Source organism: Mustela lutreola, chromosome 6 (genome assembly GCF_030435805.1).
Source record: "Mustela lutreola isolate mMusLut2 chromosome 6, mMusLut2.pri, whole genome shotgun sequence".
In the NCBI taxonomy this organism is placed as follows: domain Eukaryota; kingdom Metazoa; phylum Chordata; class Mammalia; order Carnivora; family Mustelidae; genus Mustela; species Mustela lutreola.
In genome coordinates this window covers 136,645,589-136,656,867 of record NC_081295.1, presented here as the reverse complement: position 1 = coordinate 136,656,867, position 11,279 = coordinate 136,645,589, and positions in this window count along the sequence as shown.

Below are 11,279 nucleotides of genomic sequence, written 5' to 3'. Positions count from 1 at the left end.
TGGATGATGAGAAACAGCCCCTGGGTTCCCTCCTCCCACATGGCTGCCTAAGCTCACATCTGGTCTCTCATCAGCCCTCTGGCGGTCTCTGAGCAAGGCCCCCATGAGGGTCCATGCTGGCTTCCGCCCTGCAACCGGGCTCACCATCCGAAAGCCTAGCTCTTGGGGGCCTTAGGAGAAGTGTGGAATTTTTGTGGAGAATTGTTGACTTCAGGGCTCAGAAATGGGCCCTGAAATCTCAGGGGCCCCAAACCATATGAGTTTCCCTCTCACTCAGGAAAAGGCCCCTTGGAAACAGGCTTGGCGTGGGAGGTAGTACTGCGCTCTGTATCACACAACCAATCAAGGGTGAGGCCGTCTCCACTCGTGGCTCCAAGCTTGCCATGGGTGCTGACGTCCAAACCGGCAGACAGAGCAGAAGCCCCTGGATGGAGGCCCAGCTGCGGCCTCAGGAGGTGGGATTGTGGCCAGGCCTGGAAGCAGAGTCCATTACATCACTTCTGTTACATCCTGTTGGCCAGAATTGAGTCACATGGAGGGACTTAACTTTGAGAGAGGCTGGGGAATGCAGGCCAGCTGAGTCACAGGAGGAAAGGAAAAACTTAACCAGCCTCTGTGGTCATGGCATTCTAAAGCTTGCAAAATCAGACCAGCCCACTTTTCCAGTCCGGTCTTCTTGGAGTCTGACCTTTCTCCAAGGCAGAGGGAAGCGTGACTTACTGTCCCATACATCACACACATTCCATTTTCCCTTGTAAGCAAGAACACTCTTTCTCCTAACTCCTTCCTACCTCTTGATATCCTACTTCTGCTCCGAGCTGCAGGGATATGCTGTTTTTTCCATGGAGCCTTTCTCTGAGCTACAATTATCTCCTCCTTTGGTAATTTGTTTGTCCCAGACCTTGTCACTCTTTATCTGCTGTTTGTGCTATGGTTGCTAACAGTTCTAGAAATTCCTTGCTCCTTCTGCAGATGTGAACTCATGCAGGGGAGGGTGAACTCATAGTGCTCTTTTCTCACACCTTAGTACTTAGAGTAACTCTAGGTTCTGACATCCCAAATCAGGATGTGTGGTCTGAGAAATTGCAGTATACGCACCAGGATCAATTGGGTAGAATATTAGATAGTGGCATTCTTCAGGAATGTCCTGGAGTGGAATCCTGGAGACATGATGGAAACTCAATGAACCCGGTCGGTCTGCAGTGGGACTGAATCTGTGTCATCACTTGCCAACATACAAAGCAAGGGAGGGGAACTTAGAGGGACTTTTCAAATCGTAGCACAGTTGGCTTGAGATGTTTCCTGGGGCACTGGTTGACCCAACATAATTACTGGCTTCCCAAGACTCTCTCAACCAAACTGAAATGTCCAGACACCTCATCGGAAAAGTACAAAAATCAAATAAAGCAGAAACGTGGTGTTTTATGGTCAGCATATTGTGATAGCACATGACCATTTGAATCTGACTCTTTACTTATTTTTTTTTAAAGATTTTATTTATGTTTTGTCAGAGAGAGAGAGAGAACAAGTAGGTAGAGTGGCAGGCAGAGGCAGGCTCCCTGCTGAGCAAGGAGCCTGATGCACGACTTGATCCCAGGACCCTGGTATCATGGCCTGAGCCAAAGGCAGCCGCTTAACCGACTGAGCCACCCAGGCACCCCTGAATCTGAGCTCTTTAGAAGGCACTCCTGGGTTCTGAGATGATATTAAAAGATGAATGGTTTTATTTGGTGTCTGTTATGGTTCATTCAGAGACTGGAAGCTTGTTTACAGCCTTGTGGCTGAAGGCCTGAGGACGGTCTGTGAATTATTTTGTCGAAAAGTCAACCAGGGATGGCTGGTTCAAGTCTGTTTGTTGGTTGTATTTGACCCTCAATTAGAAATGTTCATATAAGGAGGACATTCCTTTATATAGTGAAAATGCTTGTGTGTATCTGTTCTGGTCATGGCTAAGATTTTATTGGCATTAATCTGAGCTGAGGTGAGAGGGAATGAATGAAAAGCCTGAGCGGGTGCCTAGGGCGGTGGGCTGGGCTGACGCTGGGTATGGTTGTCAAGGGGAGTGGGCTCTCCGGGGAGCGGGAGATCCCTTCCAGGCTGCCAGAGCCTCATCCTCCCCCATGAACTGTGCTGCAAGTGAATGGTGAGGAAGGATGGATGAGCCAACGTGGAAACAGCTCCCCCCGCCCCCGCCTGCAAGAGCTCTAGAACCCATGACTGGCTGGGGAGCCCCAGGCCAGCAGGACTGCCATGGGGATCTCCCCATCCACCCTAATCTCCTAGTTTTTCCTTTTCCTGCCTTTTTTTTTTTTTTTTACCTCCCCCCCCCAATAGCTGGTGTTCCCTGAGACACACCCTGTGTGCCTTTGCTCGTTCTGTTTTTTCTTTCTCAAGTGCCTCTCCTTCCCCAACCTGTCTGACCCAGTTGGGATCCAAAACATTCCTTCATCCATCGTAAATGGCACTCCCTTTATTTTTCTTTTTGATGGCCTCAACCAATTATGAACTTAGAGTGCGGGTTCATCCTTGGCATCTGTTGCGGCTGCTACTTCGGGCTCTTGCCAGCCCCGGCCCCAGCTTTTCATGGGCTCAGTGCTTTCCGGGTGCCACACACTCAGCCGTCCAGGTGCAGGACACGTGGGCTCTGCGGTCAGATGGCCTGGTATTATTTGGAGCTTCCGCGCCCTCAGCTGTCAGATGGGAAGATGAGTAGCTCCCACCTCATGGGGCCGACGGGAGGCCCCTGCAGGTAAACCAAGGATGAGCACGAGCTCCGTGCCAGGCAGGAGACATCCACCGGCCACCAGCTCGTGTTATACCTAATTGGAAGGGGAGCTCAGTCTGTACAAACGGACAATGAGAGAGGAGAGAGAAACTGGTGCAAAGCTCCAAACTCAGACACAGGGGAGTGGGTAACAGAAACCAGGTGGCTTAGTCTGGGGGGACCCAGGGATGCCCCGGGTCCTGCTATGATGTCTGGAGGCTGCCGTGGCGGGGCTGGGGAGCTTCTAAGTCTCAGTGAGAGTCCAGCCAGAAGCCCCTGGTGGGGGTCCAGTTGAGGTCAGTGGAAATGGGATTTAGCTTTGTATAAGGAACTTTTGGGCAGGAGAGCCCCCTGCGGACGGGTTGGGCTCCTTGAGCAAGTGGGGGACTGCCCATCACAAGACCTGGTAGAGGCCTGGCCAGAGCTTGGGAGGAAGACTTATTAGCACCTGGCTTGTCCCACGAGGCTGCTGGAAGGCTCCGTGTGTAAGTCGTACAGGGGTATACAAATGTGAATATTAGTATATTGTGGGCATTATTCTTACTGTGGAAAGCATGTCCTCTCCCCTTTTTAAGAGCAGGTTTGGGGTATGGGGTAGGGAGGAGATCAGATTCTACCTGTTGGAGACTCAGCTGCTGGAAGAAGGAGGGACATGCCAAACCGAGGGGGGCTGGGGGCACCCCCCCCCCCCAGCCCTGCAAGGGTCTCTTAGTGAAGTTTTTTTGCTTCAACATCACACCTGTGCCTTCCCAGAAGGATCCTGAGGCCTTTCAACTGGCTCTCAACTGAGTAACTATGGGGCATGCCCAGGAGGGCAGGCGGGTGGGGAACAGGGCTGTGAGCCCCACACAGTTTTTTTTTTCTTTTTTCTTTCTTTTTTTCTTTCTTTCTTTTTTTTTTTTTTTTGTAGATGGGGTCAGTACAAGGTGGCTGTTGCATGTTAAAAAATAAAATAAGGCTACCAGAAGGCAGTTGGCAGGAGCTTAATCTGAGAGCCCGTTCTTCCGAAGGGCTATTTATAAAGTCGGCACAGTGTGTTTGGCTTGGTGAGGGCTCCTTCCTCCCAGGACACGGCAGGCCCCAGAGCTCTAGGGAGGCATGGGCAGGACAGCAGGACGCCTGGGCCGGGCTCCCAGCAACGAGAGACACCGGTTCTCACAGACTGACTCAAATCCCACGGTTATCGGTGGCTGCAGCTCCTTTTGTGTTAGAAACGGGAAGGAGGGTAGCGCAGTTTGCACTTCCCCATTTGCTGAAGACAGTATTTTGAACAGAACTATGTTCAGAGAGTTGCATAGGGGAAAGCTGTTTTTGTTGTCAATGAAATTATAGCTTCAAGGTGAACTCAGGCTGCTCACAGAAGCAACCTGAAGACAAGGGGCGTATGAACACAAATTACAAGAAGAAAAAAAAATAAGAGAATAAGGACGTATGGGTAGAAATAAGGTGTATCATGAGGGGTGTATCCCACAGACTCTGAGCCGGAGGCATGGCAGAGTGGGCACAGCCCTGGGCCACGGGTCCGAAGGTCTGGACTTTACCCCAGCCCTGTCACTTACCAGCTCTGTGACTCGGGCCAGGCACTTTACTCCTGTAAGCTTCAGTTTTTCCTTTTTTTTTTTTTTTTTTTTAAGATTCTATTTATTTTTTTTGTCAGAGAGAGAGAGAGAGAGAGAGAGAGAGCATAAGTAGGGGGAGTGACAGGCAGAGGGACAGACTCCCTGCTGAGCAAGGAGCCCAATGTGGGGCTGGATCCTAGGACCCTGGGATCATGACCTGAGCCGAAGGCAGAGGCTTAACCCCCTGAACCACCCAGAATTTTTTCCCCACATATTGCAAATCAAAGACCAGCTGTACTCTACCATGAGCTTCAGTTTTTTCCATCTATAGGTTAGCCTACGTCCCTATGCTGCCAGTCTCACTGAGGGCAATAAGTCTACTTTCTTAGGCAACATTAAAACAGCAGCTATCACAACGTACTCCCATTGTGGCCACATGCAGTGTCTGCTGTACTGTCTGAAAGTTGGCTTCTTGCTTCTTTTGCATTGTGCCCATCTGAGAAGTGCTGTTTCCGTGTCCCCTCAAACTGCCACAGGGGGCTTGTGTCACAGCAGATGGTGGGGCAGCGGAGGGGAGGCCCATGCTCCTAAGAGGGCTGTAGCTCAAGTTCTCTTTTTCTTCCCTTGCCTCTCTCTCTCACTGTGCACCAAGTCAAAGTCTAGGCCTGGCCCCTCATTTTATGCTGTGCTCCCTGCTGGCCACTCAATCCAAGCCGCACTGTGTTCCATTCGTTCCTTGAAGGCAACAGTCACGGCTGTGCCCTCAGAGTGCCCTGCCCAAGTGCACTTTCTCCACCTCCTTCAACTCTTCCTCATGGGGGAAGCCTCTGTGTAAAATGGCGCTACCTCTTCCCCATTTGTTTGTCTCTCTTGCTTTCTTTATATCTAATATGCTCTTTGTCTAATACACTACATATCGAACTTAGTTACTGCACACCCCTCCCACAGCTACCCTAGAATGTCAGTTCTATGAGGACAGGGGTTTCTCTTCCTTTTGTTCACTGCTCATTTTCCTCCAACATTAGCCCTTGTAAGAGGGCTTTGGAAGCGCTCTCTCTTTTTCTATGGTCTGGGATAACTTGTATAGACTTGACATCATTTGTTCCTTGAAAGTTCTTCACCTATAAATCCCTCAGGGCCAGGTACTGTGTGTGCGTGTGTGCATGTGTGTGGAATAATTTTAGCCAGTGTGCCAATTTCTTTAATAATTATACCATATTCAAAACTTTTTTCTTGAATCAGTTTTAGTAAGTTATATTTTTTTGGAACTTGTCTAAGTTTTTGAAATTGTTGGCATGTCATTTTCATCAAAATGTCCTATTATTTATTATGTATACTTTGTGTGTAGTTGTTCTCTCTTTCATTCATAATATTGCTTATTGCAACTTTTATCTTGATAAATCTCAAGAAATTTATCTATATTGTTTGTTTTAGTGAAGAGCCAATTCTTAGCTCCTCTCTATTGTATTTTTGCTTTTATTCTGTCGATTTTTGCTTTCATTTTTATATTCTGATTATTTTTTCTAATTTGAGTTGGATGTTGTTGTGTTTTTCCCCACCCCAAACTTCATAAGAATAACAGTTAGCTCACTAATTTTGGGATTTTTCTTCCATTTGACAAGAGTATTTAGCTATGATTTGGCTTCAAAGTACATATTGGCTGCATTCCAGAAGTCTTGATATATGGTGTTTTTATTGTCATTCAGTTTTATATACTTAAAAAGTTTTTACTTTGATATTTCAAACCCTTTTGTCCATGAATTATATAACAATACTGCTTTTAATTTATAATTTAATTTCATTGTGGTCAGAGTTCCCAGTGTATTTTATACCTACGTTTGAAATTTATTGAAACTTTTTTAAAGGCCAAGTACATGATTACATTTCTACATATATTCCATGTGTGCTTGAAAAAGATGTAGACTCCCTATTACCTGGAAGAACTTTAAATGAGATATTATTTGAATGAATAATAACTTGTAATTGAGTATTTCATATTTCCTGTATCCTTTTTGATTTTTTTGTCAATTTGATCTACCAGTAACTGAAAAAGCCATGATAAATTTATTGTAATTTATATATTTTTACCAAATATATATGAGGTTGTTTTATGTGTACTTTCTTAAAGTGGCTCTTTTCTTGGTGAATTAAAACCTTTATTATTTTGTGGCAGCCCTGTGAATCCTCTAATGCTTGTGGTCTTAGTGTTTAGTTGAAATGATAATAACATGATACATGTCTTTTTGTTTATTTGCCTAACATGCCATTTTCCATTTTTTTTTTGCCTTCAACTCTTGCATGTCCTTATTCTTAATGAGTGTGTATTATAAATAGTTTATACCTGTATATAAAAATTCAATTTATTAGTCATTTGAGTGGTGAGTTTTGTCCAAATATGTTTATTTTTATTATTGATATAATTGGATCTATTTATATTTTCTTTGTCTCAAGTTTTCAAAATATATTAAGAGATGTTCTTGCATTTGAAAAATATTTATGTCAATATCCCTGTCAATAAGACAAAAACTTTCATCCTTTTACTCTCCTCAACTTCTGCTGACCTCTATCATATATAGTCATTATCCATACTTTTAGTCTGGGCTATTACAGATATTTTTATCTTTTTCTTTAGCCTTAAGTATTTTTTTTTAGATAATACATCTCTTCCAAGTTATTTGTTTCCCCTCTGCTTTATATATCTCTTGAATCATCTCCTATATTTGTCTTACTTCTTTTTAAAGTATTTTATATAAAACTATTTTTAAAGCAGTCTTTGTGGTAAAGCAACTGAGGGCTTGTGTGACTGAAAATATTTTTTAAAAGACTTTATTTGTTTAATTGAGAGAGAGAGAGAGAGAGTGCATGTGTGCATGAGCTGGGGTGGGGGAGGGTAGAGAGAGTGGGGAAGAAGTCTCCTTGCTGATCAGGGAGCCTGATTCAGGGCTTGATACCAGGACTTTGGGATCATGACCTGAGCCTAGGGCAGATGCTTGAGCAACTGGGCCATCCAGGGGCCCCAAGTGCCTGAGAAGTTTTTTTAAAAAACCAGGCCTATATATTTGGATGGCAGTTTAGTTGGTTACAAAATTTTAGGTTTTAAAGTTCTTTTCTGCAATACTTAAAAAATTTTATTCTATTGAGTTATTGCCTCCACTGTTGCTGTTGGAAAATATGATTTCAGACTGAATCTGCTTTTTTCCTCTGGAAACATTTAAAAATAATCTTTTTAGAATTCTTAATTGTCTTAACATATCTGAGTGTGAGATTTTTTTTTTTTTTTTAATCTGAGGTTCTTTTTTTTTTTTAAATTCAGGGAAATTTAGTCTGCTATTTTTTGAAATTATTTCTCCTCTCCATTTTATTATTTTTTCTTTCTGGGACTTTTTTATTTATATGTTACTAGTTATTTATATGTTACTAGTTATATCTGACTAGTTATTTTTACTTCTAGTTATTTTTACTTCAGCTCATTTTTCTTTACATTTTCTGTTTCTTTGGTTTTTCTTCTTCCTTCTGGGAGAATTGATCAGTCTGATATTTCAAACTGTTAATTTTTTTCCTTGGCTATTTCTATTTTGTTCCTTATGCTACCAAAATGGTTCTTAATTTCAAATATTGTATTTCTGTACATATTATTTATACATTGATGTTTTCTCTCTTTCCACATCGCTAATATTTTCTATTTTTAATAAAGTATGCATAGTAGGTTGGTTTTAAATTCTTGCCTTTGTGTGTTAATGTGCTGGTGGACTCTTAAGTCCTGTATGTTGTTTTTCTTTTGAAGAGGTAGTGTTTTTCAACTGTCTTGTCGATTTGGCCTCTGAGCTTGTCTCCTCAGAGGGTTTCAGTGTTTCTTCAAAGGAGTGTACCAGAGTCTAGCTTGTTTCAGTTCCAGTAAGCTCAGGAGGAAGAAGTGAATGAACCCTGAGGTGCAGAGAACCTTACCCTGAAAAATAATTCCTAAAGGTAGGACTTTAGTTTTGCTTTTCATCAGGAAGCACCATTAGAAGAGGATCTCTTTAAAATGTAATTCCTCAGAAGAGGGATGAGGGCAAACAACTGAGGGTTTAATATCAACTTCAATTTTTAAGCTCATCACCCACATTAATCTCCACAAAGTCTGATTTTACTCCTGACGACAAAGGAACCAGAGTTTGGGGCACGAGCAGAACCCCAGTAGTTCTCTATCCATTTTATCCATTTGCTCCTAAGAAAGTCACCTTCTCCCACAGACATGTTCATGAAAGCACCCCCTTTCATCCCAGAGGCTCATAAAGTACCTGTAAGTACATGTCTTCTCCAGTTCATGGGACTACTTTAGTGGAAAGATCCTGCCTGTAGTTGAGACTGATAGACTCTTGACACAAATTTCATTAAGCCACTTTCTGTATGTCAAATATTTCCTTTTTTCTGATTCACACACTTTATTTCAGGCAAGCTGGCCTTCTAAGGATCTCTGCTCTACATCTTTGGGGTATATAGCTTTGGCCTTTTCTTACTTGGCTCCACTTGATTTTTATTAATTCTTAGCTTTTCCTTTATTTCACAAAATTTTACATTTCATTCAACTCATGACTTGTCTTAGAGAGCTTTTCCCAAATTGCAGCAACTCTTGATCTGATTTATTCCACTTTGACACCAATTTCTTCTCCATAGAAAACAGAGATAAAGGTGGGGGGCAGATAGAATGATCATCTGTAATTGGAGTTTGACGACACTTCCCATGATGCCTATCCCCATCCTTCTCAACCAGGTGACAATCTTATTCCTACAATTCTGTTTCAGAGGAAGAATATTTTTCTTTAAAATCTGGATTCAGACTCAGGGACACAGACACAGTGCAAGCCAAGGATGAGATTCAAGCTTAAAACAGGAACATTAAGTGGATATCTGAAAAAGTGATGATCAGAACTCCCACCAGCCTGCTTCCCTTGGTCTTTGTCTAGATTACTGGAAACCAGAGATGTTCCTTTTACCTAAGGATGGAAAATTTATCCTTGGAGGAACTTCAAGTTCCCAGGGAAAACACATTCAGACATTGATATCTTCCCCAAAGAAAAGTTAGCTTTCTACTGCTTGATCATTTCCTGAAGCCTACAGTCAGCAAGTTCTGCACATGACTACAGAGTGGACATTCAATCTTATGACTTTCATATTTCCAGTTAAATATGGGCCAACACCTAAGGATCGCCACACATTTGAGGACAATTTCTACTCTGAGAGACTGAAGCTGGCATTGTCTCTGAAGGAGACACACCTGCACGAGTCAGAAGAAAAAAAGTAGAATTTTAGTAATGTCCTTGGAGAAAAGGAGCAATCTTAGAACAAGAGAGAACTCTGAAATTAAAAATATGGAAGCTGAAATAAAATTTCAAGTCCAGTAAGACTTGAAAGATAAAGAGAATCTCTTAGAAAGTAATAAAAGGAGAAGAAGATGGATAGGTGAGAGAAGATGAGAAAATCAAAGACTGTGGTTGAGAAGTCCAACATCCTTCTGGAGTTCTGGAGGAAAAACCCCCTAGGACAGAAGGAAAATTTAAAATAATTACTAAAATAAAATAAAATAAAATAAATACTATATAAAAATTTTCTAGAACTGAAGGATACAATTGTCCAATTTGGAAAGGCCCACAAAACATAGCACAGAGAGATGAAAAAGTTCATAAAGAATCAGGGATTAAGACTGCATATGATTTTTCAGTAACAATGCTGAATATTAGATAATAATAGAACAATATTTTTAAAAATATGCAGAAAAATTACTTCAGTAAATATAGAGCTTCTCAAATGATTATCTTGAAGGATATATAAAACATTTAAAATTGAAATTGCATATCCTGGGTGTGAGGCATGTAATCCCAACCTGTCTCCAACATATTTTTAACCAGCTTTATTGAGGTATAACTTATATACAACAAAAATTGGTAATTTTAAATCTACTATTTTATACATTTTAATTAGCGGTTTCCAGAGGAAATGTTACTCCCCAGGATATTCTCTGCAATGTCTGAAGATGTTGTTTGTTGTCTCAGCTTGGGAGTGGGGAGAGGCTACTGACATCTAGCAAGATAAGAACCCAGGGTTGCTGCTAAACATGCAAAAATGCACAGAACAGCCCTTGACAACAAAAAACTACATTGCCCAAAATATCAGTAGCACCAAGGTTGACAAAACTTGGTTTTGAAGATAGTAATGTAATCACTACTACAATTATGAGACAGCATATTGCCATCACCTGAGAAAGCTCCTGGAACCCCTCTACAGTCAATTCTAGAGCTCCATATCCTGGACCCTGGTGACCATTGACCACTATAGTTTTATCTTTTCTAGAATTTCATATAAGTAAAATCATATAATATATTATCTTTTGGATCTGGCCTCTTTTGTTCAGTATAATGTTTGTGAGATTTATCCATGTTGGTGTATATATGAGTAATTCATCCTTTTTTATTACTACAGTATGAGTGTACCAGAGTTTGTTTTCTATTCACTGACTGAAGGAAAATTGGGGTTGTTTCCAGTTTGGGACAATTCTGGATAAGGCTGCTATGAATACAGGTGAATATGACTTTATGTGGACATATGTTTTCATTTCCTTTGGGTAAGTGTATAGGAGTGAAATTGATGTGTTATATGCGAAGTATATGTCTAACTCCATGAGAAATTGCCAAATTGTTCTCCAAAATGGCCATACCATTTTATATGCCCATGAAAAATATGTGCATTCCAGTTGTTCCATGTGCTTTTCTATGTTTGGTGTTGTCAGTCTTTAATTTTAACCAATTTAATGGGTGTGTTGTGATGTCTCATGTAAGTTTAATCTACCTTTCTGTGATGAATAATGTGTGGAGAATCCTTTCATATGATTACAAACTTTTGTGTACCTTCTTTTTCTAAAGTGTTCAATTATTTCCCCCATTTAAAAAAATAGGTTGTTTATAATTATATTATTGAAT